General features: G+C 43.5%; 1 protein-coding gene across 1 annotated transcript in view; it reads left to right on the top strand.

Moving 5' to 3' along the window:
* Positions 1-6718: 6718 nt before the first annotated feature.
* Positions 6719-10512, top strand: part of SLC26A5 (solute carrier family 26 member 5) — a 39167-nt gene continuing 35373 nt past the window's right edge. Inside the window, exon 1 of the mRNA XM_018560425.1 lies at positions 6719-6769. The gene's annotated coding sequence lies outside the window, so the exon portion shown is untranslated. The remainder of the gene's footprint in view (positions 6770-10512) is intronic.

Genomic DNA, 10512 nt, shown 5'->3' with positions numbered 1-10512 from the left:
ACAATTATCACACAATACTCAATTCACAAACCTGTTTTTCTCTTCTGGTGTTATTTCTTTCTTTAACTACCATAACTCTCAGATCTCAATCACAAACACGCATAGCAAGCATTTAGTAAGCTCTGTAAGTAGTGGCATTTTACCACTCCTACTGCTATTATATCACTGTAAGTATTATTGTAACAGCCCTTATGAAAAGAAATCATGTAAAAGTACATTTACAAAGATTACTACACAGATTATCACCCTATAAAGTAACACCAGTTTCTAGGTGGTGAGAACTGGGATTCTGGGTTACAATAGCTGTTTAAGGAGTAGAGAAAGAAAGGTAGATGTCTGAGTTGGTGATAAAATAACACTTCACAAGGTAAAGTAACAATTTATGAGCAAATATGGTTTTCAACAGATAAATGTTCATTTCAGATGAAAAATAAAGATTACACCTCTTTGTTGCATTTAGGTTTGTGAATTGGACATTTTTGACAGAAAATTATCATGGCATTAAATAAGTTGTGGTATTATAATTAGGGATGCACTGATATATCAGCCGCCAAAACATTTCGGCTGAAAATGATACTTTTGGCAAAATGCCGAAAGTGCCATTTTCTGGCCGATACAGCAGTGCATCCATTCTTTCTCTCCTCTCCGCTGAGCGCTGCTCTGTGTCCCAGCGGGGAGGAGAGAAACTGGCACAGGCAGCTGAGCGCTGCAGGAGGAGAGAAACTGTCACAGGTGGCCAGCACCTCTCCTCCCACACCGCTCAGTCTCCTATCACAGATCAGGAGAGCGGTACGTGGTCGGAGACAGCCAGCGCTGTCACAGCAGGCTGAGCTCCGCTCGCTCACTGACACAGGAAGGAGAGCGGTGAGTGTTTGTAGATAATTTAGGACAAAGTATGGTTACTATATCCTCAATTATGAATGAATGGGAAGTGCTCTGAATCACCTCCTGTTCATTCATGATTGTGGTTATAGTAAACATACCATGTTCTCATGTTATGAATGAACAGGAACACTCAGTGCAGAGGACTCCCGTTCATTTATAACAGGGGCTACAGAAAAAGAGATGAATGACTTTGTGCCCTCAATCTCTTTTTCTATTTTAAAAGGGAAATATCAGGGGTCTGTTTAGACCCCTGATATTTCCCCCGAAGCCGTAAATAAAGTTAAAGATTAAAATATTTAATAAAAATGAACAAATAAACAAAAATAAAATATAAAAAATAAATAAAAATAAAATATTTTAAAAAGTTAAAATAAAAAACATTTTCGGTTTCGGCCTGACAATCTTTTTCATTTCCGTTTTTGACATTTTCATTTCGGTGCACCTCTTATTGTAATAACTCTCAGATAGACCCCTGTGTGATGGTTCCCAGATCCCACTGATGTCACCTCGCACTACTGTTCTAAATAGAACTATGCTACTGCTTCCACTAGAATGTGACAGTTACACTATCAGATCCCACCGCTGCCACCAGAATGTGATGATGACACTCTCAGTATCACCTTGCATAAAGATTGTGGGGCAACAATCAAAGCACCAGAAGACTGAGAATGATAGTCACTGGAGCATGTTAACTGAGCAGTTAAGGCACGAGCAATGGCCGCCACCATGGAAACAAGCACCATAACATCTATTGCAATTCTGGCCTTTAAAAAAACTTCACTCAGTGCCATGCTTAGACAGTAATGTAAAAGAGTTTACACTATGGTAGTTCTTCTTTTTAAATTTAGTTTAAGTAGAGTTCAGCTTTAAGAAACAAAGCTAATGCAGACACCACATCTACAGTAAGGTCTGGTAAGCTGCAATATATGTTTTATTTTTGGGTTTAGACATTCTTTAAAGTATGCAATGAGTATGGCTGCCAGGTTTATGCTAACCTTCCCTTCACTTCCCTGCTGCTCCATTTACCTGTGGAAGAGAGGGGTCCTGTGTGAGCTCCAAGTCACTCTGGTCTGTGCTTGCACAGAGTTAAGGGTTCCCTTCCTGCCCTGATGTGAAAATGCTGGCTCCTGGTGACCGACTTCTAGTGCACCCAATTCTGCATTGTGCTCCCCCATAGCCACAAGAATCAAATATCTCTCTTTACACCTTCAGACAAATGGAATGGCAGAGGCGCAAACGGAATTTTAATATCTTTGGGGCCAAGCACAGGTTTATTTTAGGCCTTGTTCACACCAAATGCAGACCAGATCCGGTCAGGTTTCTGCACACGCAGTGTAGTGGGTTGTGCCGCGTTTTAGACGCGTTTTGGATGCGTTTTTGATGCGTTTAGGGCCGTTTTTTTAAGTTTAACATGGACTTTCAGGCACTTGCATGCGTTTTTGATGCGTTCCAGACCAGATCCAGAGCAGGTAAAATAGGGCTTGCCGCATTTTTTTCATCCGGTCTGGATCCGCACGCTGCGATGTGAACTGGAGGTCAAAATACCATAGGAATACATTGGATGCAGTTTTGATCCGGTCTGCACCTGCTCTGGTCCGGATCTGCTCCGCGCTTGGTGTGAACAAGCCCTTAAAGAGCTTATGTTTTATTTATTTTTATTGGATGGCTAACAAAATGAAATCAATGAATCTGCAAATGAACATTATTTTTCATATCAGGATTTATTTGGACAAACTGGTTATAGTTGCTTGAAATTATTTCAAATTGTAATTTATGAAATTATTTTCTACAGTTGTGCACATGGTCGGATAGAGTTAAAAAATGTTTGATTTTCATTCCTGTCTGTGACCTCGCTGAGGGAGATTTTTCCCTCTTTACTGTCCCTGAGGTGTAAATGTGTATAACTGGGACAGACAGTCACAGACAACAATAAAATCATTAGGGACAGGGATGGGAATGATAACCTGACAAAGCATCTAACCCTACCCTGCTCTATCCAAAAAAAAAATGTTTTGGATGATTTCAGGCTTTTATTCATTGAGCCCAGCGTGCAGCAGTGGATGTGGCTACATTGCACTGAGAATTGGGTTTGGCTTAGAGGGGCATTGTTAATTGAATTCTACTCACAATATACACTTCACACATAGCTGTCATTCTTTGTAACCACAAAAAAAAAAAAAAATACTCAATGCTGGTGGTCAGTGAGAGTTAAAAATGTCCTGGCCTTAGTAGAAGAGTAAAATTCCTTTAAACAGAAAAAAAAATGCCCCAATCAGTGGAACAAATAAAATGCCTCAGCATCAGTGGAAGGAAGAAATGCCTCAGCATCAGTGGAAGGAAGAAATGCCTCTGCATCCGTGGAACAAATAAGATGCCTCAGCATCAGTGGAAGAAATAAAATGCCTCAGCAATAGTGAACGGAATAAAATGTCTTGACATCAGTGGGAGGAAAAAATGCCTCAGCTTCAGTGGAAGGAAAAAAATGCAGGTGCAATGTCACACGTCAGCTCTAATTATGGGGAGAAGTGTATTTCATTCTCCCCATATTTCTCCATGAATCGTAGAGATGAAGTCAACCTAGTAGGTACCACATATGCCTCTGCTATAATGTGCAGTGGGTGAGTTGGTCACATTACATCTCCTTAGAAGAATATGCATAAAATCTATACCCATGTCTAATTTTTTATTAAATCACAATGTATTCTATGAAATATTATGTTGGCTGTCGGATTGTCATGTGGAAATAATAATACTGTTATAAAAACTGGCATAGAGCAGGTGTCCACTAGAACATCCTAAAACACCTCAACAACCCTTCAACAACCTCAGCACCCCCTTCACACCCTTTTATTAGGTATGTCATTTTGGTAAACACCCTTTTCAGAGTGTTTTATGTCTCTGACACACCAGAAACATGTCTGCCTCTGCGAGCATGGTTCTGTCAGTAGAGTACTGATTGTGTCTCTGCGAGAAACCACAATCCACCACCCATAGGCTGTCAGACTGGCTGTGCCTCTGCATTCCCCGGCTCATCCGCTGCTGCCCCCTGTGCCTCCTCTGTATTCCCTGGCTCCTCCTCTGCTGCCCCCCAATGGTACCCCAGTTCCTCATCTGCTCCCCCATACCCCTGCTGCTCTGCCGTGCCCCCTCTTCTGCCGACGGTAGAGAGCCAGCATCAAGTACCCATTCACCGGCTGGGAACAATAGCCAGCCTGCTATTGACTATTTTAAATTGCAATAGCAAACAGCAGGCTGGCTATTGCTCCCGCCCACTGCTAATAAGAAGAGGAGGACCTGAAGGAGACCCCTAATGTCACCCTAAAGAGAACCTGTCATCTCCAATGTGCTATCACATAGGGGGCTTATGAGTTCCCCCCATGCGATAGCAATGAAAAAAAAAGTTAAAAATAAAATCAAAAATGGCAACAAAAAAAAATGTTGAGGTCCCGCAACCCCATTATTGCATACTAACGGAATGCAATAATCAAAAGAAACCCATTGCACACCATACTGGATAATACCCTCAAGTATCGGGTGTTTGCCTGATGAAGGGACCAAATGGGTTCCGAAACGTCGCCATGTTGTGACACCACAGAGGTCAATAAAATATTGACTGAACTTGAGCTGGAGTGTGAGTGACTTCTTCATATTCAAACTAACGGAAGCACAAGTCGGTGCACCTACATATGAAAACGACGATTACACTACACTTCACGTAGTGCCACGGGCACCAGAGTGGGAGCAATCATTCTCAGGCTAATATTCATGGCTGACTCTATATTTTTATTTTTTGTCTGAGTTTGGTGTTATTTGAAATAAAAGGTTGGTTATTTTCTTATATTGGCTTAGAGTTTTACACTTCAGATTATTTAAATCCATGAAACTAATTAAGATGCCCAATATAATTCATACAATTATTTACAAAAATATAAAAAATGTGGGAAAAGTTGTGACCTGACAAATCCTGCTGCGGAATGTGCAGGTCATGTGGCTGAGTGTGCCACATGACCTGCACTCTGCTGAGTGTGCCACCGGACCGGTGTCCTGTTGAGTTTGCCACATGACCGACGCTCTTCCTTTGTGTGCCACGTGACCAGTGCTCTGCTGAGTGTGCTACATGACCGGCGCTCTTCTGAGTGTGCCACTTGACCGGCTCTCTGCTGAGTGTTCCACATGACCGGCGCTCTTCTGAGTGTACCCAGGACCGGCCTTAGGCCTTTAGGCGCCCTGTGAGAGAAAGCTTTACAGCGCCCCTCAGTGACCACACCCCTATGTGACCACACCCCTCAGTAACCATACCCCTCAGTAACCACACCCATTTTTTCTAATAAAGACTCCCATTTTGTTAAGCCCCCATAGAAACATATTAAAAAGTATGATAAAAATAAAACTTTTATTCAAAGCTATTAAACCTGTCGGCACAATAGAAGTATTTGTATTACATAAAACAACAGAACAAACAAACAATAAATGTCAAACTACAATAGAGTCTATAAAAATAAAGTGTCAGGTTGTCATGCCGACCCCTTTTTCAAGTAAGTGTATATAGAAAAGTAAAAATAAAAAACAGAACATAAAACTGAGACTACGTGTTAAATGAATGGATTACTATATGTCCGAATATACGAAAAATATATTCAGGCGCATAATAATTTGTTTGAGAATGTTGGCCACCAGCGTGTTCTGTGAATGCGTGCCACCATCTTGGAGGCAGGGAGCATGATGTTACACGCCGATATATGCGCCACCATCTTGGTGTATACCTAGATATACACCAAATTGGTGGTGCCCATCACGTGCGGTGTTATATGATGTCATTCGCCCCACCTCCAGAACACGCCAGTGGCTGAATCCAAAATAGCATATAAATGTGTTTTGTTTGATGAAACGAATGAAAATGTTTTTAGTTTTCGTTCATCTCATGTGAAATTAATTTTTAGTCTTTGCACTTTATTTCTTTTTCTGCAGCCTCAGCACTCAATACAGAGGCTTCCCATTCATTCAGACACTTATGATAGTAAAATATTTACTTTCACCTGTGCAGCCGCACAGCTCGCACACCCTAAAGGCCGGCCCTGAGTGTGCCACTTGACTGTCTCTCTGCTGAGTGTTCCACATGACCGGCGCTCTTCTGAGTGTGCCACGTGACTGGCGCTCCTGTCAGCTGCAGTTTCATACATGTATTCAGCCTTTGGTAACATGCATGTTCTAGCTAAAGCTGCAGTCAAAGTGGCTTCTTCTGCATTATAATTTGTGGGCATGTCTTACTATACAGGGAAGGCGCTCGGTGGTTTCTGTCCTGTGTGATCTCTATGGAAGCTTTGGATTGGTTTTTTTTTCTTCTAGTAACTGACTGCCACTGGTTGCAGTGCCGTTTAACCTAACCTAGGGTAAGTGTGCGATTCAGTCACAGCGAACTCTCTCCCAATTGTTGTCCCATTTCCTTTGCATACCAACATGAAGAATTTCCAGTCGAGCATGTCACGGTTTGACGCTTTGAGTGCAGTCGGTCCTGTGTCACAATGACACAGCTACTCAGGCTGTCCTGAATGTAAATGTCATAGAAGACAGTGACACAGGGAAGGACGGGGTTAAACAGTCCCTGGCTAACCTTTAACTCGCGAGCGATGCATTGTGGGTAGTGCAGTCCATGAGAGCCCACCAGGCTTCTTTTCCTGAGGCCTGAGGACTACGTGTCCCAGCGGCCTCCGGGAGAGCGCTTCTATTACGCAAGCGTACTGGCATCCTATTAGGTGCTTCTCACATTTCAAGGAGCTGATAGTTCCCCAAGTCACAGATAAGACTGCAGCTGATATTTTGTCACCACAGCACGGGATCACAGGCTACCGAGCTTTCACTAGAGAAGACATTACAAAGTACGAAGGTGAGTGACCTCCCACATGCCTACATTAGCTAATGTCACATTCCTGAGCAGTCCGTAGACAGGCACCGAGATGTGTCATTAACTGCCACCGTACAGCAGCCTGATCATTCACACTACCGTTACCGCAATCTATTGGAATGTATGTTGCCTTCATCTGTGCTCCGTATCTCTATGAATAAGGGCTTAGAACTGCAGCAAATGGACCTCTTGGTAATATCACACATCCACATGAAGGCATTTCTTATTGCCACAATATACAGCGGCGGTATCATTAATCAGAAAATCTCCACCTTATTATATCATAACAATCCATCTTTGACCCCCAGTCTAGTGGCTTTGCCTAGGCTGAATGCCAGTCCTTTATTCTGCTGCAGGCAGAGGGAAGCATGTCCTCAGTCTCCTCTCCCCCAGTGATCAGACTGTACATTGGAATGAGATGAGAGCTGATCTGCGTCAGGCATTTGTAAACATAGAACTGCACAAGCACCAGGATTAAAGGCATCGGAAAACATGAATACGTGCACCTGTGTTGATAAAAGAAACAATACTTATTAATTTGTTGCATTCATATCTGCAGAGCATTGCGTCTGTGCCCAGTGCCTTGCAGGTGCAATGCTCAGGCTCCTGCAGACTCTTTCACTAGCCCCAGCTCTATACGGCTGTATGAACCTACCGATACAGGGCTGGAGGAAGTATGAGTGCTGGTGTCACCATGCTCCCTTGAGATCTGTGAGCCCCTCTGCTGCAGTAGCAGATAGAACTTGTAGTCTACAGTATGCAGATTCTTGTGAAGGAGGCGTCCGCTTAGACAAATTCTAAGGCAAATGGAATGCTGCGGGCAGAAGAACCCCATGATTCAGGTAAGTTTGAGGGTGAGGGGCTAGGGAATGTGACCACGTTTCATGTTACCACCAAAGTATGGGTGAAATATAGTCACATGCCTTTTAATATGATTGTATTATCTGAGCCAGCACTCCTAGATGATGAGCCTGGATGATGCAGGAGCAAAGATGGTGCCGTCTTTCTGGAGAGAAAAGCAGATACAGGCATTGTTAGCGGGAGTCGTCGTGTGACCTATATGAGGTCAATAAATACCTGAAACGGTCACACTTCTACATTACTTGGCATGCATTCATTTCACAGAACAAGTATAGTTTATGTTCTTCCACATTGATTGCACTGTAGTAAGTTACAATGTCTGTAAATCCCCAATATTATTAGAATGAATCACTTATACTGTGTGCTCAGTGTTTCTGTACACTTCTGGATTCTTAAGCTGGCCATACACTGTAATATTTTCTTCACTCAACCTGCGGGCTGAACAAAGAAAATATGACAGATTCCTCCATCAATGCTTATGAACATTGATTGGGGAATCTCCCCCTGTCTTCATTCTATTCTGACATTGGCCGCCAGCCGTTGTCAGGATACCCGAACAGAGCCGACAGCTCATTGGCTGCCGCCTCGGTTTATTCAAAGGTTTCCGACCTCCTCCTTCGATCAGGTTCATCAAGAACAGGCTGAAATTTGCAGTGTATGTCCAGCTTTATATAGTAAACACCTGTTTGATCCGTCATTTCCCTGTACCACCTTATTTAGGGCGAGCGCACTATTCTCGCCCACCCTCCTTCTTCTGCATTGCCACACTCATTGTGCTTGGTTCCCAGAAGCCGGCCACTTCTTATTTTCACCTTAGGAAGCAGCCCCATGTGACACTGCTGGAGAGAGGAAGGGAATGGCCTGGTGTGATGTATACAGAACGCATCACACGCTGCAACTCATCTTTCCCTCTGACAGTGAGGTGCAGAGGACCATCATGGAGATCACATGACTGCAGGATAGAGCTTAGTTAAATATTGCCATCCGTGGACAGTTATTCTTATGCTGTTATTTACTGCTTGTGATCACACAAATTGTTCTATTGGGTTTACATATACTTTAAGAGAGAAGTAAAGTCAAACTTTTTTTTGGCTTTACTTCTCTTTTGGGTCACCTGAGTACATTTACTAATCTACTCCTGTGCAGATAACAGCTTTTGGCAAGGCACAGCTATGCAGCAGTCAGGAAGGACCCTGATGATATTGGCGGGATCCACCTTGGCTTGGCTGCTTGACAGCTGGCTCTGCTCACCCCCCACCCCCCTGTAGGGGGTAGTGGCTGACAGTCTGGGAGCAGAGACCAAGAGCTGACCAATCAGCTGGCTTTACTTATTAGTAAGAGTATGTTTGTTTTACTCTCCCCACACGTCTCCTTTAATCTTTACCTTTGCAGATTGTTTTTGTTTTTATTGAATGACCTTTAGCATGTAATCTGTCTCTTACCATGAGCCCTAAATAAGAACTCTGAGCAAACAGAAAACATACATACCCTTGCGGTGGGGCTACCCCTGCACTTCAATGGTTAAGTGCTCATTTTGCCTGGGGGGGCCAAATAAAGCTGGATTACTCACCAATCCCACCATCCCTCCCCCCGGGCTGCTGGACCAGTTCCCACAGTCTCTTCTTCCCTGGGCTTTGGTGATCTAAGGGCCACTGGTGTCACCACATCTTATGCAGGTCCATTGACTTGAATTAGATGTGATGATGCCGAGGGACTTTCCATAGTCATAGCGGAGGGGAAAATAGGTGGGTGCTGACCGCCGCCGTGAGATCAAAGATCAGGTGAGTAATACAGCTTCATTTGAGCCCTTTAGACAAAATGATCACCTAACCCTTGCAGTGTGGGTAGCCAAACTGCAAGGGTAACTTTTTGTCTTTACCCAGAGTACTTCTGTTAGACGAGTTCTAAGGCATCCTGAACATTTGCATCTTTAATAACTTAAAGTGGACCTTTCATCTTGATTCAGACTTTTACTTAGTCACTTCCTCTGCCCTCCCTTCTACGCAATCATACGTAGATTTACAATACATTTTTTTTTTCTTATTGCTTTCTCGTTTTAATTTTCATCTAGGCTAGAGGGAAGTTCCCTCAGCCATCCATGGCCTCCTGAAATATCAATGAAGGCTGCTGGTCAGTATATTGCTGACGTTTTAGTGCTTGCATGGCATTGCATAGTGGGGTGTCACCAGGAGGCCATGTGTCAAAGTCAGGAAGTCATATCGGATCCAAGATGACATGGTGGAAGAAGAGAAGCACAGGTGAAACTTTGGCTGCAAGGAAGACATCGCTGGATTCCATGGACCTGGTAAGTACCGTATATACTTGAGTATAAGCCTTGAAAAACTCGGCTTATACTCGAGTATATACGGTATGTGTTTTTTTTAAATTATAGCAAACAAAAAATGTTGGGGCTATTTTAGGTTTTTGACACTAAGGCCCCATTCACACGTAGCGATTTAGCGCATTTTTGCCGCACGATATCGCGAGAAGTCGCCGGCTAATGATATTCAATGGAGCTGTCTTAGCTCCATGTCGCGGTCGCAAGTCGCTTCTACAGGACCCTTTTTTCGGCAGATTTTGTGCGATTTTGCTTTTTTCTAATGGAGCCCGACGGAGAAGGTCGCGATACCGTCGCTGGATCGTTGCTGGAACGTCGCCCCGAAAGTCGCGCTATCCCGGCCGCTGCAAAAGGTATGTCGCTACGTGTGAATGGGGCCTTAGGTGGAAGGTCCTCTTTAAGTTAGCAAATATAAGGTATCACTTCTACCCAAAACTTTCGGCAATAATCGAAGGCTATCACAGTACAATACAGTACAATACTGAACAGGAGAGCAGAAGGTGAGACAGCCAGCCTTCGTACAGAA

This window comes from Nanorana parkeri, unplaced genomic scaffold (assembly GCF_000935625.1).
Source record: "Nanorana parkeri isolate BGI_ZX_2015 unplaced genomic scaffold, ASM93562v1 scaffold454, whole genome shotgun sequence".
NCBI lineage: Eukaryota > Metazoa > Chordata > Amphibia > Anura > Dicroglossidae > Nanorana > Nanorana parkeri.
This window is presented reverse-complemented; position numbering and strand designations above follow the sequence as displayed.